This window comes from Protopterus annectens, chromosome 10.part0, assembly GCF_019279795.1.
Source record: "Protopterus annectens isolate FY-2018-M chromosome 10.part0, PAN1.0, whole genome shotgun sequence".
NCBI lineage: Eukaryota > Metazoa > Chordata > Ceratodontiformes > Protopteridae > Protopterus > Protopterus annectens.
The window spans coordinates 1,663,329,371-1,663,349,796 of NC_056744.1; the positions used below are offsets into that span (position 1 = coordinate 1,663,329,371).

Here is a 20,426-nt window from a genome sequence, read left to right on the forward strand (position 1 = left end):
TCAAAAACAGTTGCTAAATTATCTTCTGCAGGAAGCACTCCCTTCTCCCTCACAACATGGTTTCAGTCCTTCCCACAATACTAAAACTGCACTTCTAACATACTTAGATACTGTCAATAATGTTAGAGATAACAGAAAACTAGTCTCCTCTTTATTTCTAGACTTGTCTAAAGCCTTCAACACAGTTTGTCACAGCAAACTTCTACTTTTAATATCCTCATTAAGTTTCTGTCAGCCCACCCTTCTGTGGTTCAAAAGCTACCTATCCAATAGGTTTCAGTCAGTAAAATGGCAATCCACTCTTCGTCCATACCTCCCAGCCACCACCGGTGTACTACAAGGCTCTATCCTTGGTCTCTTACTCTTCAAAATTCTCACCAACACCCTCCACACAACAGGTCTCGCTAATACAGTAAGCAGATAACTCACACTCATTTGCACATCTCACAAAATTATTCAGGAAGCTTTAACAGCAACTGAAACATGGCTTTGTATCTCACAACTCATGTTCAACCCTAAAAAAAAAAAAAAACACAACTACTTTTCCCCTCAAATCCCTCTCCCAAGAAAAAAAATAAAATTTAAAGTCCTCTGTCTTAATAATACAACCACTGAGGTCACTTCTTGTAGCAAATTATTAGGGATGATAGTGAATGATAATCTTAAATTTGGCCAGCATATGCACAATTGTGTAAGAAAAACACATCAAAGCTAAGGGTGTTTCAAAGAGCCAAACACTACACAACAAAAGCTACACGTGTCACTACATATCTCCTTTCCACACTTCTTTTTGGTGCTCCCATCCTTACAAACCTTCAGGCATCATAAAAGTCAAAACCAGAACAATTGCTAAATTTACAACAAATACTCCTTTCAGAACGCATTACTGTATAACACTAAAAAGCCTAAACTGGTTAGAATTACCCCATCAACTAACATATGCACAGCTTCTTACCATGTATAAAATTATCCAGAATCCATCTGCTTGCCCAGCACTAAATAACATTAAATACAGCTATGCTTCTAGTCAGTCATTATGATTCGATGACCAAAAACTCCTGTCTGTCAACAAACCTATCAAATCTGCTGAGCATCATCTACACTTATTCCATGTTGCTAAGGCCTGGATCTCCTTATTCCTATCCATCAAGTCAATATTTTCTCTCCTATCCTTCCTAAGAATTCTGAAAGACTTCCTAGCCAAAAGGTGTCTCTGATCTTGCTCATCACCAGGAAAAAAATATATCCCTAAATCTGAACAAATAACTATTCATACCTTACATCTCCTTACTCTCCTTTCTTCACTTGCTTCCTTATGTCTGTCATTTTCTCTCCCCTGGCTTTCTCCCTAAATATACCATAAGTCTGCTTTTCTCTCACTTCATAAACAATTCCTGTTTGTATCACAGAAACTTACCTTTAATTGCTCTATAAACTGGATAAATTTTCTCTTTTAAATCATCACATAACTTGTATCTATTTTTATGGTATTTCAACTGTAGTTGTTTTTTTGTATTATTTTTAAAGACTAAAATTCTTGTTCTTAAAATGTTTTATAATACTTTGGAGCTTTTCTACATGGACCTCCACTGAAAATATGCTTCTACCCATTTGGACTATCCCGGTAATCAAATGTCAATAAATAAAATAATTAAATTTTAACTTGAGTGTGCACTCACACCTAAGTTATATAAGCAACTCTGCTTACTGAAATCTGAACACATTTTTGCTCACTTCAGAACTTTTATTTTATTTCCCTAACAAGTGTACAAGACTATTCCCTCATCATGGTGTTGCAGGTCATCAAGTCAACTCTCATTCAGTTCATTACCAGCCTTCTTCTAAGGAGGGTTTGCATCCTGATGAACTTTTTTTCTGTTTCAGCAATGTACAGGCATATGCTGTTGGGTGCTGCTAGGTAATCTGTTAAAACCGTATGCAAAAAAATGTGTCTACAGCCGGTCTTTAAGGGAGAAAAGGCACTATGTTTTAATGTAGCTCAGTCTTGTGAAATGTATGGTGTCTTGACAGTTAAGGACCTTCTCATTCATGACCAAGTTATACTCCTTAGAAAAATAAGCATTTAAAACTTATAGCTACTGTTTCTATTCAGGAATGACTGACAAATATAGGAAACCCAAACAGATGACCTAGAAAAGTTGTCCTACAAATGTGATTCAGGCCTTGTTGCACATCGGCTACTTACTGCGCAGGGGTGCTTCTAACAGATTCCAACTGGAGCACTGACTCAGTGTTGGCTAAGTAAACAAATGAACCACTTGACTGATTGTATATATTAATTAATTTATTTATTTAGGCTTGCTTTACTAACCAATACTCACTTCATTGTAGCTTCACCTTACTCACCACCATAATCCCATTCACACCTGTCCATCTACAGGTCATTAAATTTACACTTGCCAAACTACTCCCTTCCCCCTACACCACCTCTACTTCCACCTCACCACAAGCAATGAAAAAACACATTGAAATCCTCCAGACAATTTCCGCCCCTAAATCTCTCTATCCACAAGCATAATCTGAATAACTGAGCTAAAATACTCAGCCCATTTCTACAGTGCAACCTCACCTTTCAGTTCTGACCTCCACCTCTACGCACCGGTACTATTTCTCCAAATTCGTTGCCTCCCTCCTATCACTAACATTGCAGTTCACTACACCTAGTCCTAATCAACACTAACAGCTACTGATGTTGGAGTCCTAATTCTGTAGAACATCAAACAAGTTCCATCAAAAATCGTCTCACTACCTCCTGCCACAAAGCCTTCTGCTCTTCTTTCTTCCGTATTCTCTCTCTCTCTCATTACTATTGTGAGTGTTTCTAGTACATTCTATTTCCACAGAAACTAAGAAAACCACACCTTCCACCACTCAGGGCTAATTCCAGATTATGCTTGTCCGATTCTTCCAACTGTACACTAATGTCCTAACCTATGTAAATAAAAAGCAGTATATTATACAACTCCATTTGTTCAAAACAAGAAGGAACCGTTTTGCATTCTTATAAAAACTCTTATAAACTCAACTTCCTTTAAAACAAAATTACTTGCAAAGGATATTCAGGCTAATCCTTGGTCCACCAACTTAAACCAATACTCTCAAACATGCACTCATCCAAACACTCAGAACTACTATACCACTCATCACTTTCCTAAACCAAGTACAGGTCAAGCCAATGTATAAATATTCCAAGTATTAACAATAAATGAGGAAACCTAAACACTTGGGTACACACAGAAAAACTATAAATCCTAAGTATAACAGAAACTTGGCTAAAAATAATTACTATCCTTCCCAGTATATACATTATCCACACACTAGCTAATACAGTAATAATAAACCAAATGGAAAACAAGGAGGGGGAGCTGATCTACTAAGTCAAGAGTTACAGTGATAGCAATCAAAATTATACTTATAGCTGGATACTAACTGACATAAAGTCACACTAACACTAATTTCATGTGTGGCTTACACTTATCCTCCTCATTCGCCAATTAATCTTGAGAGTTCAGAGAATTGTTTGCGGAGTGAAATATAACCTTGAAAGGTAAAAGGGAAAAGTAGCTCAGTAAAAAAAATTAAAATTACTAGAGCTGAACAAGAGCATTCCTAGCAGCCTAAATACTTCAAATAATTTCCAGAATGGTGTACAATGATGTTTTATTTAAAGATAGCCAGTGCACTTTTTCTTAAGACTAAAAGTTAATGTTTACTAAAAGCATACGCGTTGCCTTTCACATCTGGGAAGGGAATAGAGATAATCAAAAACAGACAGCAATCAATGCCACTAGGAACACAGGCTGTAACATGCACTTTAGCATGGAAAATTAATTTTAGGCTAGGTAATGCCTGTGGAAGCAGGTGTTAGTTTGGGACAATTATTCCTATCAGGAGAGTTAAACTTCATTATGTAAAGACATACGGTTTTGCAAGTTTTTTTTATTTAAAAGTTTATGGGGTGTTTTGTATATGACATAGGTTCAAATGGAGATGACAAGAAACAACTGTATAAAAGATCAACCTACCAAACATTAGTGTGTACATATAACACAAACGTTGGAAACAGACATTTAAAAAGAAGTCATGTATTACAGGTGGGAATAATAACTTCTTGCTATAATGGGTCCTCCGCTATCCATATTATTTTGGAACATAAATGGCCTCACAGGCATAAACAAAAAGTTAAGAGTATTGAATTATATTAAGAAACACAGAATACAAATAGCAATGCTTAAGGAGACACATCTGGAAAGAAAGGAGAGTGTAAACTTGATAAAGGAAGGATTTCAGGATGAATCATCCCTGTGTTCATGTGGGTCTCCTCTGGGTACACTGGTTTCCTCTAACATTCCATAGACATGCAGTAGGTAGACTGGACACTCTAAACTGGCCATAGGTGTGAGTGTGGTATGGATTAACTACCGTAGCAGGGCTAGCCACCTGGTGGTGTAAACCTTGGCTCTCAGTGATTGTTATTGCTGAAGTGACAACCCAACCCCATGTGCACAAAATGGGAAAAGAGGCTGTGGATGAATGGATTCAGCAGAATATCAGGGACACAGGAAAAGGGAGAGCAATTATACTAATTGCTAGATGAGCTCCAATTGGGATAGAAGAGGAAAAAAGATAATAATGGTAGATTTTTGTCAGTGAGCTACTGCCAAAGAGGAGATTTGCACAGGCATGTATTTACATTCCACCTAAAACTGCTATTACGGGGCTTAAGAAAAATTTGGGAGAAATATTTTTACAGGTGGGGACTGGAACTGAATTTGCATCAGCAAGGATATATCTGGGATACCTGGAAGAGGGAATACAACAAAAGAGGCTAAATTTCTGAAGACATTCATTACAATATTTGGCATGGAAGATATGAATTCAGTAGTAGGAAAATTAGATATTATTCAGCAAAATACAATAACTTGGGCTAAACTAGACAGAAATTGCATTTCACAGGAACGTGCGTTTAACTGATGCTTTCAACAACCAATAACTATTTCAGATCAGTTGCCAATAAAAGCTAATACAATGCAGGTAATGAAATAAAAATGATACACTGGCACTTTCCCGTTTACCTGTTAAAAAGAGATAAATTTAAGGAATGGGTACTACAAATTGCTTGAACATTATTAGGGAAGATAGACATTTCTTCAAAAGTTAAAGCTAGTGATTCAGACAAAATGAGAGTGGAGTTTAAAACTAAGGTAGAAATAAAAGAAAGAGATATGGTTAAGAATTAACAGAAATTATTTAGAGGGGCTGACAAAGGTTAAAGTATTACAGACTAAGGAGAATCTCACATAAGAAGGGGTGCATCTGCAGAGTGCTAAAGAGAAAAGAAGGGAGTACCCGGATAACATGTATGAGTTTAGAAACATTACTGTCAAGCAACTGTTTTCTGATAACAACTCGAGAGCACAAAACATTTAGTACAAAGACAACAGAAAGTAGAAAGAGTTGTGGCCAAATTTAGGGAGCCTATAACAAGAAAAATAACCAGAGATCCTGTAGGTAATAGGACTACAGGATTAAAAGAGGTTACTAGGCCACTGGCCCTAAGGCCTCTACAATCCTAGCCATATTAAACCCTTGTTCCCTTATGGACTAAGATATATAGTCTATATTTGCATATAAATCCAAGATAATCACTGACTGCCCCTTTCTAAGAGGGACATAGATGCAACCCCCAGGTGTAAATTTACGGTTTCCCATCCAATTGTGCAGGTTACACTAAAATGAGGTCATTGAGGAGCTCTGTCTTACATGAACTGGGAGTCTGTTCTAGAAGAGTCTCAGCCTCTGGGAGACATGTATGTCTCTTCCTCATGTCCTGTTACTATAGCAGGCTAGGTTAAGATCCCATGAGTGAGTGAATCTTGTCCCATTGGATTTGTGGATGTGCAGCAGCTTCATGAAGGCAGTGTCTGAGACTGCTATGTAGGCCAGGCACAAGTCACCTCTACGCTGTCTATACAATACTGAGTAAAGTGATGTTGGGGGGAGGTCTTTTCTTCAGTTAGTTGGACTTAGAGTAACTCTACAGAGTTGTACTGTTTAACCAGTCTAGAGGTGTATTTGTCTAAGATGGATACTCCTCCTCCCTTGTTTTTTTTCACATTCGTTACGTGGTTTGAACATGGGAAGGCATTGTGGCCCTGCACGACTGGGGTACTCTCTGAGGCCTTGAACTATGTCTCTGACTGCGCAGACATTACCATCTTCCAGGTTGAGAAGTGCTTCAGGTGAGTGCAGTTTCTGATTTAGATTCCAAGCATTAAGCAGCATAACCCCGAGTTTGTTTCTGAAGGATCTTTTTACATTGGGAATTTTGTTCTTGTGATATTGTCTGAAAAAGGAGCTATGGGGGAGGCAATTACCTTTGCCAGCAACTTACAGCCTTGAGGTGACAGGCAAAGACCATCTCTCTGGCAAAGCAGCATGGTGTGTCTACCATACTATCCTAGACTATCAAATACTGGATCCCCCTGTACTGACACCAGAAGCTAAGCCAATTGTTGAAATCAATCATTTTTTGTTTGTATTATAGAATCATCCTGGGTGACAGAAGAATGCTGCTTAGGGCTAGGGACATACCTGCCTAGGACATGCATTCTGAAAGCTCCATCATGTCTCTTTTCACATAATCCACTGAGGTACATCTCAAGTCATTCACACCAACATGGACTATGACAGAGTCATAAATAGAAGTTATGTCCTTACCATAACGTTCCATGTGGAGTGTTCATCTCGCCTTTGTTCTTACACATGGGTTCGGAGCCGATCCTCGGCTCCGTCGCCGCTGCAAGCTCTGCATCGAGAAGAAGCTCGAGACAACCTAATACCCACAATCCCCCTCTGCCTTTACCTCAGATCTAGTTTGCAAGCAAACCAGCAGTCAGAGAGAGAACACTCATGTCAATATCACATTTGCACAGAAACTCAGAGTCTATATATATAAATATATATATATATATATATATATACACATGTTAACTATATATACAACAACTGCAATGCAGAAGCAGAATGCCCCAGACCAGGCACCAAACTGAACGTTCTTCCTAAGGGTGGGAGGGTGGAAATGTAGGAACAAAGGCGAGATGAACACTCCACATGGAACGTTATGGTAAGGACATAACTTCTATATGTGATAGTGTTCAATCTCGCCGTTGTTCTTACACATGGGTAGCGCCCTAGCTCCTTGTTCCTGAGGAACTCACGGAAGGACGTTCTTGAGCACAGTGGAACCAAAGGTTGCCCTGTCCCTAGAAACCTTGTCTACCTTACAATGAGAAATGAATGTATGTGGTTTAGACCAAGTAGCAGCCGCACAAATAGCGTCTAGTGGTAGGCAAGCTGCATGAGCCAGGGATGTAGACACTGACCTTGTGGAATGTCCTTTGGGTTTGTGCAAAAGAGTTTGATCTGAAGAATCATAGACATAGATGATACAATCAGTTAACCACTTAGAAAGAGTTCTTTTAGTAACCGCTACTCCTTTTCTGTTATCAGCAAAGGCTACAAAAAGTTGATCAGATTTCCTGTGATCTTTTGTTCTATCCAAGTAAAACCTTAGTTGTCTGTGGACATCTAATTTGTGCAACATATACTCCATTTTATTGGAGTGATTCTTGAAGAAAGTGGGTAATTCAATGGACTGATTAATATTGTTAACAGAACAAACTTTAGGAAGGAAGGATGAATTAGTGCGAAGAGAAACTCTGTCAGAGTGAAAGATCAAATAAGGGTGTTTAATGGAGAGAGCTTGAAGTTCAGATACCGCCTAGCGGATGTAATGGCTACCAAAAAGAGAGTCTTCCACGACAAAAATTTCAATGGGCAAGAGGAGGCTGGTTCAAAGGGGCAGCATTAACTTAGATAACAATAAGTTTAGACTCCAAGGTGACGAGGAGATCTAATTGGTGATCTAATATGAAAAGCCCCTTTTAAAAGGCTTTACAAAGTCTGTGGGCCATAACAGGAGCCCCACATTCTTCCACATGGAAATTAGAAATGGCAGCCAATTGAACTCTTAATGTGGCAGGAGAAGCACCCTGATGGAACAAGTCTGTTAAAAACTCTAATATTTTATTCAAAGGAGCTATAACAGGGTCCACTTGCTGTGTATTCGCCCAGAATACAAAGCACTTCCATTTACTAGTATATGTTTTAGTAGTGGAAGCTTTATGAGAAGCCACTAATATATTCTGAACTGCAGGCGAAAGAAGATCAGACCTGGCTAAGTTGGGAATTGGAGCAGCCAAGCTGCTAGATGGAGGGACAAGAGCGAGGGGTGGGGAGCCCCTGACGAGTGAGTCAATAGATCTGGCTCTGGGTCCAGGATCCCCAAATGCAGTGTGTCATGAGGAAGGGGAACCAAATTTGACGAGACCAGAATGGGGCAATGAGGATTATTGTCCTGTGTAGGTTGTTGGCTTTCTGGAGAAACTTTGAGATCAGGGGGAAGGGAGGAAATGCGTACAGGAGACCTGGGGGGCCAATCGTGAATCAGTGCGTCCCTGGGGACTTCCCCTGGAGGGGGTAATAGGGCAAAGTAGCTCCTGCATTTGGCGTTCATTGGAGATGCAAACAGATCGCAGGAAGGCTGGCCCCACGTGCGAAAAATCTTTTCGCAACTGACTGTTTTAGGGACCACTCGTGCGGTAACAGTATTGCTCTGCTCAGCCTGTCGGCTATGACGTTGGATGACCCCGGGATGTGCGTTGCTATCAGAAAGCGACCCGTGGACTCCGCCCATTGCCAGATTCTCATGGCCTCTCTGCATAGCTGATAGGACTTGGTTCCCCTTGCTTGTTTATGTACCAGACTACCGACATGTTGTCCGTCTGAACTGCAATAGTTCCCAGAGGAAGAAGGGGAGCAAAGTGTTGCAATGCTAGAAACACTGCCCTCAACTCTAGAACATTGATGTGCAGATTGTACTCTAAATTGGTCCATTCGCCTTGGACTGTCTGTCCCTGAAAGATGCCCCCCCACCCTATCAGGGAAGCGTCCGTGGTCACCGTAACTGTAGGCGTGGGTAGCACAAATGGTCTCCCCTTGGAAAGGTTGCAAGTCTGAAGCCACCAGTTTAGGTGTGTTTTGCATGTGTTCGTTATAAGAATCTCGTGTGTTAGAGGTAGTTGTTGGAACGACCATTGTGCAAACAGTAGCCATTGTAGGACTCTCATGTGCAGTCTTCCCAAGGGAATTGCAATAAGAGAAGCTGACATGAGTCCCAAAACCTTCAGTACCAGTTTTGCTGGGGATTTCCTGGACAAGAGAAGAAGACGTATGTGAGTCTGAAGTGAAAGTATCCTTTCTGGAGGAAGTCTTAGAATTAACTGATGTGTATCTAATTCCGCTCCTATGAATAAGATACGCTGTGATGGCTGTAGTAAGGATTTTCTGAAGTTTACGGAAATTCCTAGATGAATACACAGTTGAAGAGTGTAGTCTCTGGCCTGTACTAGTTGACGCTGGGTGGTGGCAGAAAGGAGCCAGTCGTCCAGATACGGAAACACCTGGAATCCTAGGCGTCTCAAGTGAGACGCTACCACTGCCATGCATTTGGTGAAGACCCTGGGGGCTGAGGTCAGACCAAAGGGCAGGGCTCGAAACTGAAAGTGACTGGCACCCAGCCGGAAGCGCAAATGATCTCTGGATGCCCTGGCCATTTTGATGTGGTAGTATGCATCCTTCAGATCTATTGAGCACATCCAGTCGTCCTTCTGTAAGAATGGAAGGATCGATTGAAGCGTGACCATTCGGAACTTTTCTTTCTTGACGAAGGTATTGAGGTCGCTTAGGTCCAGAATGGGCCTCCAGTCCCCTGTTTTCTTTGGAACTAAAAAGAACCTTGAGTAAGTTCCGAATCCTCTTTGGTCCGCTGGGACTGGTTGGATGACTCTTTTTTTCTAGCAGCTTTGCAATTTCTATAGTTGCTGGCTCTCTCAGATGGGGCGGTACATCTGGGAGTCTTTTCTTTGGAATGGGATAGGATAGAAATGGTATATTGTAACCTCTGGTAACCACGCTTTTTACCCACTTGTCTGTAGTTATATTTTGCCAGGCCTGAGGGTATAAAGCTAAGCGACCCCCGACTGCCTCCAGAGCAGGACAGTCGGGCCTCCTCTCAGGAGTGCTGGAAAGGTTTACCAGGGAGTGTATCCCTGTCACCTTGATTCTGCGGACCCCCCCTGCCGCCAGGGCGGCGTCTTCTACCTCTGCCCCCTCCTCTCCCTCTAGAAGGGGCCTCACCCTCTGGGCCTGGGGAAGATCCTTGGGGTTTTGAAACCACATTTTTCCACCACGTTGCCCTTTGGGGTACGGTCTGGTTGGGGTGGAAAACGGACTCCGACAGCAGACAGAGTCTTTCCCTCCTGCTCACACCGGGTAAGGGTCTCCTTTACTTTGGGGCCAAAAAGAGTGGCACCGTCAAATGGGGCGTTAGTAAAGGAAGACTTGAAGGCTTCCGCAAATGAACATAAGCGCATCCAGGATTGTCTGCGAAGAGCAATCGCTGAAGCTGCTGCCCTACTCGAACCTTCGGCTGCGTAAGAGATCAGCCTCATGGACGAGTTTACAATGGATGTAAGGGTATTAAGTTGCGCTGTCACTTTCTCTGAGACAGCAGCATCTGTAGTACCCTGGAGGGTATCTCCCAACTCTTTGACTAGATCCCTCTGTAGTCGTGTAAAGTGGGTCAAATAGTTCAGGGATCGCATGGAAAAAGCCGCTGAACTAAAAATGCGCTTCCCATACCTGTCCATCGTCCTAGAATCTTTATTAGGGGGATGGACAGATGAGGAAGATTCCGACATCTCCTTTTTCGTGGCCGCTGCCACCACCATAGCGTCCACTGGAACTCCTTTTGTCAAGTAAGCCTTGTCCTGGGGTGCAGTGATATACTTATTAGGCTTCCTAGGGACTGGTTCCACTGTGTCAGGAGCCTCCCACGCCCTTGAGCAATAAGTTCCATTAATTCATCGAAGGGCGGAGTGACCCAGGAGGAGGAAGGGCGAGCACCAAATGCCTTCAGCAAGACTGACTCATCCTCAGAAGGGGGAAGGGACTGCCAGTCACCTCTCTGTTTCAGGATCTCCAATATGTCAGAAAAAGAGACATCTTCTGAAGGTGACTTAGGGGACCCTTCTGACTCATCCAAGTCAGTATCGGATGTCAAAGATTCTTGTGGAGAATCTAAGTGTCTCCTCTTACACAATCTTTTCCTAGGGACTTCTTCGTGGGGAGCATCTGAAGAAGCCTCCGAGGAAGAGGGGGCACCCTCCAGGGGTGGCTGAGACACCGGTGCTCGACGCTTGGATGTAGCCGTGGGTGCAGAGGAGAATAACGGCCCTTTATGGGGAGGAGAGGTTGCTTCTACTGATGTGGCTGTCTGGGTAGACAACACCTTCCTCATGAGATCGAAGGCCCCCGGGTCCCGAGTCGAAGAATCTCCCAGTTCCGAAGAAATGGGAAGAATCCCCGAGACAGGCACCGAAGGCATCGACCCCGAGGACGGAGCCGAATCGATCCGCGCCAAGGCCCCGAGGGGAAGAGTCGGAACCGAAACATCGGTTCGACTCTCGGCCCCGGAACCAAGGACAGATCGTCGGCTCCGAGACTCCGGTACCGGATCCGACGGAGTCGAGGTGAGAGGAACAGACCGAGAAAGGGACGGTTCTGGACCCGAGGGCTCCACAATCAGAAGATCAACCTCTTCTGGCTCCAAAGACTGGACAGGTCTCGGAGGAGGAATGGATAGAGACAATGGGAGGCCTTCAAGTTTCGACACCAACTGGGTGGAAACTGAAATAAGTTTGGATAGGGCCGAATGCTCCAATAACTTCTGGACCACGATCCACATCGACATCGAAGAGCTTAGAAGAAGAACGGGTCGAAGGAACCTAAGACGGAGCCGACCTCAATAGAGTCGAGGGAGGGAGCTCCATCACCGGTTCCAAGACTCGAGGCTCGGGAACTGACAACAGTTGAACACTCGGCCCCGAAGTCTGTGGAACCGGTGATCTAACTTTACTCGAAGAGCTCGGAGCCGATGACTTGGGCTCCGACGTCTTCGATTCCTTCGAGGATTTGGATGCCTGGTCTGAAGCATCCAGAGCCTCCTGAAAGGAAGGTTTTAATAACCCCCTGTCCATGAGTTTCCTGCGCCTATCTGTCATGACCATCCCACTAAAAGAGTGACAAATTGAACAGTCCTCTTGTAAGTGGAGAGGGCCAAGGCAGTAGACACAGGAACTATGGTTGTCAGTAACTGACATTTTTTGGCCACACTGGCAACGTTTAAAACCTGATTTAATTTTCTCAGACATCTTAAAGAAGAAACAGGTAAGAGAAAAAAGGTCAAGTCCAGTAGAGAGACAAATCCAGTAAAAAATGTCGAATCCGATATACAAGTCAGTCCGGTTGTCAAATTCAAGTAAGGGGTGGAAGGCCCCGAAAAACTCTAACAAGTTTAATTAAACTTAACGGTACTGAGTATTTCTACCTTACCACACACACATACACTATGTCACCAAAAAGTACTTTCAGAATAATTTTTTCTCAAAAAATAACAATAATAAAGTTATTTCTTATCTGAAGTTGCTCGAGCTAGATCCCAGTGATGCGAACGCAGCAGCGGCAAACTAGATCTGAGGTAAAGGCAGAGGGGGATTGTGGGTATTAGGTTGTCTCGAGCTTCTTCTCGATGCAGAGCTTGCAAGCGGCCGACATGGAGCCGAGGATCGGCTCCGAACCCATGTGTAAGAACAAACGGCGAGATTGAACACTATCACATCAGTACTTGTCGTTGAGAGACCTGAGTGCATGCATGATTTGGTGGATCCTGGCACCAGACAGGCAGCTGACTATGACCTTCTCCTTGTCCAGCCTATTGAGGGGGACATCTGTGTGTCTCACTATGGAGTTGCCTATGACCAGGACATTTGGTTTAGATAGGTTTTGCCTCAGAGGCTTATTGGGTGAAACACTGAGTGCGTTATTATGTGTAATAGGTGCTGTTGGGACCATACTGTGTGCAGAAGGTTTGCGCTTGGGAGGTTGTTGCTCTTTTGGTATATTTCTAGTTAGTACCTCCGCGTATGTGGGTTTATGTGTTGTGTCCTTGGTATGCGTGGGAGGTGAGTGTGGGTGCTGACAACCTGCCTGGTATTTGGTTTGTTATGTGAGAGAGACAGAGAGAGAGAAAGAGAGAGTGTTAATTCCAGATTCACAGTATAGCTGCATCTTTCACATATTGTATTTGCATGTTGTAGGAGTAGTAGGTTGTCTGTATACATGAGGCAATTGCTACGTTGCCTCAGAATGCCCATGTCAATCAGGCTGACTGGAGAAAGGGTGGGAAACTGACTTTCCATTATGCCAGGTACATTCTATAATAAGTGGTGGAAGATGGGCTAGATGGGCTAGGTTCTGTTGCAGAACTAGTAAAATCAGCTAATCTATGTGAAGTTTAGGGGTAGAAATCTGAGCTGGCACCTCAAAAAGCGCAGCTGGGTTGTTCTCTGGGCAGCAATGCACAACTGTGTTGTGCACCAAGAAGCAGCAAAGCTTAGGAGGGCTCCCTAGCAGATATCTAGGGAAATTTTGACTTTTTAAGTGTTTGCTTCTAAATACAGCAGTGCTAACCCCCATTGCACCAAGTGCAGTATGAGCAAATGTTGTGTTTAAATATCAGCTAAGTAAAACAGTTTTCATACAATCCAACCAATAGCAAAACCCAAGACTGAGCCTTGTTACAACAATCCCCAACTCAGATGTGTCCTTGACTATACCTTTCTGCCACAAGGGTGCAGGAGGACCCTCTGAATGTAAGATGGCTGGCTTTAGTGCTCAGAAAATGCCAAATAGTCTAGATTCAGCAAGTCTGAGCTTAGCCTATGCTGTAAATCATTACTGTACTGTAAATAGGCAGTGCAGAAAACACAGTCACAAGCAATAAAAACAGTTTAAAGTATGAGGCAAAACAGTTGCAAAGAGTTTAAAAGCACAAATCTGGTTATAAAAATACTTATTTTTCAGTAGAATTCACAAGATACCTTGGATTCGTTCAAATAGACTTCAGATCTCTGGCTAAGGAGGCCAAACTCTGAGCAGCTCTGGTAAACTATGGGTATTTAAAAAATTTTATGAAATTTTGTATAAAGCAGGGAAATGTTGAAATCAAGAATGAGAACAGTGGAAATATTTATGGAAGTCTTACATATGCCATGGTCAGAGGCATAAGAGGCTCCATAATTAACAGTTAAGACAGGAGTAGAAGAGAAAAAAAAGATGAAGCATATCCAATCTGCAGGAAAGTGTCCAGGAGACAAATATCTGGCAACATTAAAACAACTTGTTGGTGGATCTTGATTCAGACAAAGCATTCAAAAGATTAAGATGGGATTTTATGAGAAGGGCAATGGAAGCATTTGCATTCCCTGATATGCTACATTTTATTTTATGTTTTTTTAGTTTAATTCAGTTTGTTTACTGGGGTGGTACACTGATCACTATAGACACAGCCTGGGTGACGAGATTCACAAGAAAAAAAAGAAAACAGAAAAAAATCACAAATACAAAGTAATCACAGAGGGTACATAATCCCAGAGGCAATGGATACAATACGTAAATAATATTAGCAGAGTATAACATCAAATGAGAGTTAATTTTAGTAGTAAATATGAGAGAGAAGCAGCAGCAGCTGATAGCAGAGGATCCAAGTAGTGATGCAGATGAGGAGCGAGTCAGGTTATGTGTCCACTGGAAAAGCACTTGCAGTCACATTTTTCATGAAGGTGTCTTCTGAATTGAGGTCTGAAGGTGATGAAAGAGGAGACTTCCTTGAGGTGAAGCGGGGTGGATTCCCAGAGTTTGGGTGCAAGAATGGAGAAGGAATGGTCAGTACAGTACAGTTTAGTTTGGGTTGTCTGCAGTGACAGAGTTCATTGGAAGAGAATGCAGAGTAGAGGGTGGTTGTATTATGGAGTCTGGCTGTAAGAGGTGTAAAATCACCTGGTTGAAGTAGTTTGAAAACAAGAGAACCTAGGAGTAGCTCAACCCCGTAGGAGACCGGTAGTCATTAGGCCTTGGTGAGGGAGATGCAGTGGTGCTCCTGAGAGGTGGAATTAGAAATAAATTGTCAGATTTTATTTTCTATGGACTGTAATGTGGATGAGGGTTTTTTTAGAGGCTGTGGCTATGAAGGGGAGCCTGTATTCAAGTTGAGCAAGGAGGAGCCTCAATATACAGCTCAGCAAGCTACTGCCTGGTGCCCTGCAGAGTTCTACAGCAGCAGAGAGACAAAAGAGAGACCTTGGAGTGATTAAGTATAATTTTTCTGCATTTTCTTGCTGCCTTTAGCTAATTCTGCCTAAAATGGTGATTTTCTACAGTTTCTGTGATTTAAAAAGCTTGTTTCAGCAACATATTGTACTTATTTTACTGCCTGCACTTTAACAAAGTTGTTTTTGTGTTTAAATTACCTGTTTAACTGTTGTAGGCTACACACTCAAGTGTGATGGCCATTTCAGCACATTTAAAGTGTTTTTTTGATTGTATCTGCTTTATTTTCTGGAAAAAAAAATACTAGTTTTCCCGCCTTTCTAATCTAGTTTAGTCCAGTTTTCAGGTTAGTGCTGAATTCAGGGCTATGTTACAGGTTTCTGTGTTTGCCCATACCTTACTTGTATAGAAGGAAGTTTCTCTGTTCACTGTGACAGAGGGAGCTTTGAGCAGCCTATCTGTCCCTGGAGGAGTGGTTTCAGCCCAGAAAGTAGTAGTTTACTGGCCATTTTGGGCTAATTTCTATCTCTTTCATTTCCCTGCTATAAAACCTGCATTTGCAAGGTTTTTGTGCTAGTATACAGCTCAGCAAGCTCCTGCCTGGTGCCCTGCAGAGTTCTACAACAGCAGAGAGACAAAAGAGAGACTTTGGAGTGATTAAGTATAATTTTTCTGCATTTTCTTGCTGTCTGTAGCTAATTCTGCCTAAAACGCCAATTTTCTAGAGTTTCTGTGATTTTAAAAGCTTGTTTCAGCTACATATTGTCCTTATTTTACTGCCTGCCCTTTAACAAAGTTGTTTTTGTGTTTAAATTACCTGTTTAACTGTTATAGGCTAGACACTCGTGTGATAGCCATTTATGTGCATTTTAAGTGTTTTTTATTGTATCTGCTTTATTTTCTGAAAATAAAAACCCAAAAAACTTGTTTCCCCACCTTTCTAAGCTAGTTTAGTCCAGTTTTCAGGTTAGTGCTGAATTCAGGGCTGTGTTACAAGTTTCTGTGTTTGCCCATACTTTACTTGGATAGAAGAAAGTTTCTCTGTTCACTGTGAGAGAGGGAGCTTTGAGCAGCCTATCAAACACCTGGAGGAGTGGTTTCAGCCCAGAAATTAGTAGTTTATTGGCCATTTTGGGCTAATTTCTATCTCTTTCATTTCCCTGCTATAAAGCTCACATTTGCGCGGTTTTGCATGCAGGGCAGCGTCGGTTAGCTAGGGTATAACTATTCCCTGCTCCACAAAGTCTACTCTTCAGTTTTTTCCTTGGAGCTAGACAAGCCTTCAAATTAAGCACTCAAATCATTCACTTCTCATCCCGGCACTTGCCCAAAACTCATAGCAAGCACTAATAAACCTTAGCACTAGACCCCCCTATACTGTAGAGAAGGACAAGGCTCTCTATTCAACCTGACCAGCCAATCAGTAAAACAGTTCACTGTACCTATCCAGGCATGTCCAAAGGGCAGTTTCAGGTGTACTCTCCAGTCCAACTGGTGAATCGGGGCATTTTGAGGCAATGTTATAACTGCCTCATGTACACAGACAACCCTCTTCTCCTTCCACCAAACACTAATACATGCGAGAGATGCAATTTTACAGCCAAACTGGAGGCTAAGCTCTCTCAACCCAAGACTAGACCAGACACAGTCAAGAGGAGAAGGGAATTACTTGCATCACACCACCAGTCTCGCATAGACCTATGAAACCATCACTGGCAAAAAACACACATAAATACACAAAACATACTCAGTGGCTCTAAATAAAAATCTTCAAAAGCAGCAGAGACTGCCAAAGCAGACATCCAAGCAACCTCCACCCCCCAACACAAACCATGGAACACATACTTCACAAAACCAGTGTGCCACACAATCACAGCCCTTAAGGAAAAATAACATACCCAACACACTAGTAATAGGTGACTCTATAGTCAGGCACACTGACGTCCCACTCACTAGGCTGAACAAGGAGAAGGTTACTGTTAGTTGCCTGTCAGGTGCCAGGATCTGCCACATAACACAAGCACTCAGGTCACTCCAGAACAAGTACAAATATGTCTCTGTCATTGTCCATGTTGGTGTGAATGGGCTGAGCCGTACCTCCCTGGACTACATGAAAAGAGACATGGAGGAGCTCTCTGATCACGTAGCCCAGGCCAGTATGACCCTGACCCTGAGTAGCATCCTGCCCTCACCAAGAATTATACCACGGTATAGAGAAAAAATTATCAATTTCAACAACTGGCAAAGCTTCTGGTGTCATTCAAAGGCGATCCAGTGTCTGTCAGCCTGAGATGACATGATCGACAAGCCACGCTGCTTTGCTAGAGACGGCTTGCACCTGTAACCCTTAGGCTTTCGAATACTGGCCAAGGCTCTTGCCACCCCCCATAGTGCCTTTTTTTAGGCAAGGCTCAAAAGACAAACCCACCGCCGTAAATAGCACAAGTAACAAAAAACTAAGGGTAACGCTGCTCAATGCCAGAAGTCTAAACCTCAAAATGCACGCACTCGAGGCACTCCTCAGTATGGAGAAAATCGATATATGTGCAGTAACAGAAACCTGGTTTAAGGCTTCACAGAGCACCCCAGCACTACCAGGCTACAAATCATACCATACATTCTGGCCACAAAACCCAGACCAAAATACAAAAGGCGGGGGAGTATCCATATTCATCAAGGATACCCACACCTCCAGGTTATTGGCACAGCACGATGCTTCAGAGATCATCCACGTGCAACTAACAGTCAAAACTGCTATTCAAATTATAGCTTGCTACAGATCACCCACCATGTCCCAGGACCTCCACTCCGCATTCCTTGAAACACTGGGAAACATAAAGGTCCTACCAAACACCCTGATATTGGGTGATTTCAATTACCCAAACATTAACTGGGAGAACTACTCGAGTACAAACTACCTTGCCCATAATTTCCTAGAATTTATAAACTCAAATGCCCTGGATCAACTGTTCAACATCCTCACCAGAGGTGAGAACATATTGGACCTGGTCATCACCAACATGGGCGACCAGTGTCCACACCGGAGGTCAACCCCTCGCTGGTTAGATCTGACCATAAACTAATCACTCTGGATATCCACATTCTGCCACCACCCCTGGTCAAAGAAACCACTGTGAAAAACCTTTCAAAAGCAAACTTCACGTTACTTAGGTTACTGAGGTGGGAAGTCTCAAAGCCCCCATGCTAAAGGATAATGTTGTCCAAGCTGCAAAATCCTTTACTAATGCACTCTATGGGTACCTACAAGAATGCATGGATCATGCTATCCCAAACAAAACCAAGACACACTCCTCCAAGAAAAAGAAATCAGTCTGGTGGACCCCTGCCATAAACAAGCTATACAATAGAAGTAGGAAACTAGTACAGAAAAGAGTACAATCCCAAGAAGGGAAGACATCCCTGATCAGTATCAGCAAGAAACTACATTCCTTCATAAAATCATCCAAGGCTAGCTTCGAAAGAAAAATTGCCATGGACTCCAAAGATAACCACAAGGCATTCTTTAGCTATGTCAAGAATCTAAGTCGCAATTCCCAGATCTGTTCAGAGTTAGTGCAGAATGGCACAAAATACATTGAACCAACTGATATAGCCAACATCCTGGCAGACAGGTTCAGTGCAAACTTCACCCCCCTCTCACCCCCAAAAGGGCCCATAACTATACCAGAAGAATGTAGTGCCCCTGAAATCAGACACTCAGGTTAAAACAGCCTTCTCCAAAGCCAAAAACACAGCATCAATGGGACCGGACGGTGTCCCAGGCTGCATCCTACACAAGCTCAAAGATGAACTAGCCCCTCACCTAAACACACTGTTTAAACTCAGCCTCTCCACAGGCTACATGCCCACAGAGTGGTGCACAGCAATGGTTATTCCGCTCCAAAAAGGTGGAGCCACAACAGACCCCAGGAACTATCACCCTATAAGCCTGACTAGCTTGGTCTGCAAAGCTATGGAGCACATCATCACGGATCTCATTAACAGAGACATTGGAAACCTCCAAACACTGGACCCTACCCAGTTTGGCTTTGTTAAGGGCATATCATGCTTTTTAAACCTGGTGGACTTCTTTGAGACAGTTACCAAGGCTAGAGACGAGGGAAAGGTGGTCCACACAGCCTACCTAGACCTTGCAAAGGCCTTCGACACCATTCCCCACTCAGGTATTATAGACAAGCTCACCAGCCTAAACATAAACCCCTCCTTCAAGAGATGGGTTGCCAACTGGCTCACAGACAGAACCCACATGGTAAGAGTTTCAGGAGCTAGGTCTGACTCTAAACTGGTTACAAGTGGCATTCCCCAGGGCTCAGTCCTAGGACCCCTCCTGTTCGGCATATACTACTCAGAGGTACAGGCAAGCACAAGAGGTCTGTGGCTGACCAAGTTCACAGATAACTGCAAACTAGGGGCTATAATTGACTCTCCGGCTGACACAGACATCCTCCAAAAGGGTCTCACTGAGACAGAGACCTGGTCTCAAAACCATGGTCTCAAGCTAAATGCCCAAAAGTGCATAGTCATCCCCTTTGGAAAAAACAAAGTACCCACAAACTACCACATAGGTGGTAGCCCCCTAAATACGGAAGACGTAATAAGGGATCTGGGGACCCAAGTAGATAGTAACCTCGCCTTTGATAATCACATTGCCAAAGTAGTTAGAAAATCCTTCTATGTGGCCCACCTAATCACAAAAGGGCTTGCATTCAGATCAAAAGAGGTCATTGGGCCCCTCTATGCATCCCTCATAGAGTACAATGCCTCATTTGGGATGTACCTTACAAGACATATGCAACAACTGGAAAGACCACAGAAGTTCCTCACCAAGAGAATCACTGGCCTCAAGCAGATGCCCTATGCAGCTCGACTGAAGAAACTCCAGCTGTACTCGGTTGCATACCGCCTACTCAGAGGTGATCTCTGCCTGACATACAAGGCCATGTCCAACCCAGAATTGATGGACATGCTCCACCTAAAGAAAACCTTATCCCCTCGAGCCACATGCTCCAGGGATCTAAAACTCACCACAACAATAAATAGGACGTGCTGGAGGGATAGATTCCTGTCCCAGAGACTTCCCATGTTCTGGAACA

At 43.0% G+C, this 20,426-nt stretch overlaps 1 protein-coding gene across 1 annotated transcript in view; it reads right to left on the bottom strand.

The window, feature by feature from the left end:
* Positions 1–20,426, bottom strand: part of LOC122813872 (zinc finger protein 26-like) — a 369,001-nt gene that overhangs the window by 43,266 nt on the left and 305,309 nt on the right. The window lies entirely within an intron of this gene.